The sequence below is a fragment of the Perca flavescens genome, chromosome 19 (assembly GCF_004354835.1).
Source record: "Perca flavescens isolate YP-PL-M2 chromosome 19, PFLA_1.0, whole genome shotgun sequence".
Classification (NCBI taxonomy): Eukaryota; Metazoa; Chordata; class Actinopteri; order Perciformes; family Percidae; genus Perca; species Perca flavescens.
Window position 1 is genome coordinate 25516426 of NC_041349.1, and position 2500 is coordinate 25518925.

The 2500-nt window shown below is 43.1% G+C and overlaps 1 protein-coding gene across 2 annotated transcripts in view; it reads right to left on the reverse strand.

Annotated features, from left to right (window-relative positions):
• Positions 1-2500, reverse strand: part of nlgn2a (neuroligin 2a) — a 214469-nt gene that overhangs the window by 202724 nt on the left and 9245 nt on the right. The window lies entirely within an intron of this gene.

The window sequence follows — 2500 nt, forward strand, 5'->3', positions numbered from 1 at the left end:
TCCGAAGTCAAACCCAACAATATTGACTCTCCTCCACAAAACACGAGGCTCTCAAACTCGTGTCAAATATATATCAGAATATTAACAGCAGGTAATACAAGCCACTGCTGTGCCTCATTCTCATACTATGCTCCAAAAACACATGTACACACACAATTTGACATGTGGCTCCTGCCTTTATAATAACAAAACTAAAATGTGTTTCCCCATGACAAATACACACGCATAAATATCAGATTATCCCATGGCAGACCACATGAGTTGGATCTCTCAAGTCACACATTGCAATAATATCTTCTGTAGAATATTTTCCCCTCAAGCCTTATCAACAGTAGGCCACCACATGAGCAGAAAGGAATCCATTCACCACCCCCTGGAAATGCTCAGCTTTTTAGCCCTGCAAGCACTTTGTAACTTTGAATCTTCACTGTCGTTGCCTCGTTTTTATTTTCAGAAGGCCACAAGGGATGGCACTAGCTCCTGTGTGCTTTATTACTATTGTAAGAGCTATCCCTTCAGAAAGAACAGAAGTACCATTTGTCAAGGTTACAAGGAATATCAAAACACAACAGTGAAGCCTCAAAAACATCTTTATGAGCCTTGTCATTTCTTACACCCTCTGTTGTCCTAGGGTGGATGCCGAGGATGTCCTGTCCCATGCACGTGGAGTCTTTTAGACCCTCTTACACTTGGTTTTAAAATGTGTCTTGGATAATCGAATCACAAGTGGCCAGCGCTAAATACAAGTCTACGCAACCACCAAGATACACTGTGATTCGATCACTCAAACCACTTGCCGAGGTGGTCTTGGATGCATTTGACTACTAATATTTTGTAGAGTTGACGCTAATGTGTCCTGATGTGTCCCCAGGAGGGAAAAATACATCATCAATGCAGGTCGTGGGAGTTGTTTTGGTGACATAACAAAACAAGTTGGACTAAGTGTTAAAACACAACCGCTAACATGACTGCCAAGAGTGTGGACATAATAACTGTGGGCGGGGCCATTTGACCTTCTAGCGGAAGTGACATACTGTAGGAAGTAATAAAATCTGAACACAAGACGCATGAAAGACACAGTAGCCTAAATGGCAATGTGTGTCGGCTGTCCACTTGTCCATTTTAAAACAAAGTGTAAACAGGGGCTTGGATTCCACTCCACACAGGCACTTGTGGAGCTGCTACCGTAGTGCAGTTGAGATGGTCCCTGACTGGCTTCCCTCCCGATCGGTACCTGGTAAAGGCGCCAGTGAAGCACCAAGCGTAGAAGGAAGCACCAAAGCCGAGGAGTAAACTCAGCTGACTATGGTGTGGGGTAAGTAGATTTCCTCTGCGCCTCACAGGCGCTACTCCACGTGAGCTTTATTGTGACAAAGCTCTGGTTGCTACACTTTTAACAGAAAACATTTCTCTTCTATGCATTCCCCTCTGCAGTATGCCAAAGCATTCTATATTTAACAGACTTCCACAAGCGCACACATTTAAAATCCCAATACCTGGCTGTGGCCTTAGCAGGAGACCTCAGGATATGAATGAATAATGTACCACTGAGCCAAGCCTTTAAAATCAAACCATACACCCGAGCCGAATTGGACCGTATTTTACACATGTTCCTGGTTCGGATCCATTTAGCACCCCTAAACAGTCGGTTAGGCGAGGATGAAAACTTGACAGGGTGAAAAGGGTGTGATGCACCATGGGGCACGGATAAAACATTACAGACATATGGGAGGGTAAGGGTGAAGGGGATTTAAGAGCAGAGGGAGTGTAGCACAGGCTGCTGAAAGGACGGCAGTCAGGGGATTCAGGGGGAAAACATGGAAGAAGGAAGGTACGGTAATAATAAGAGGAATGAGGGGGCTAAATGGAGAAGAGGAACAATGAAAAGGAGGTTGTGGCAAAGAATCAAGATAGGGCGGAACTTGTTAAGGCAGAGATCTTCAACAGGGGGTCCGTGACCCCTAGGGGGTTCCCAGAGTTAGTGCGGGAGGTGGGGCCGCCAAAAGAGGTTTAATATTTTTTAAATGTCTGAAAATATACATTAATATGAATTCAACATATGAATAGCAAAGATAAATTGGCATATTTACACATTGAAGATACTTACTATGGGTAAGGTAGCCATACAGTTAACTTAAGGAACATGTACATTTAACATTAAAACATAATGTATATATTATATAATACTATCCATTCATTTTCATCCATCTGGCCCAGTTTAATATGCAATTGTATAAAATATATTTAGTAGGAGTCCCTACTCTCTTTTTTTTTCAGCTAAGGGGTCCTTGGCCTAAAAAACGTTGAAGACCCCTATGTTAAGCAGTGTAAACAGGAAAAAGAGTAAAGAGGCAGGACAGAAATGGAAGAAATAGGCAAGATGTTGTTGAGGAGTTTTTTTTTTATAATGGCCTCCCTCCATAATGATCTCTGAGATCTCTCCTAATTGGGCAAATCTCAGAGCAGGCACCCAGCACCCCGCTCTGGAGAACAGGTCAGA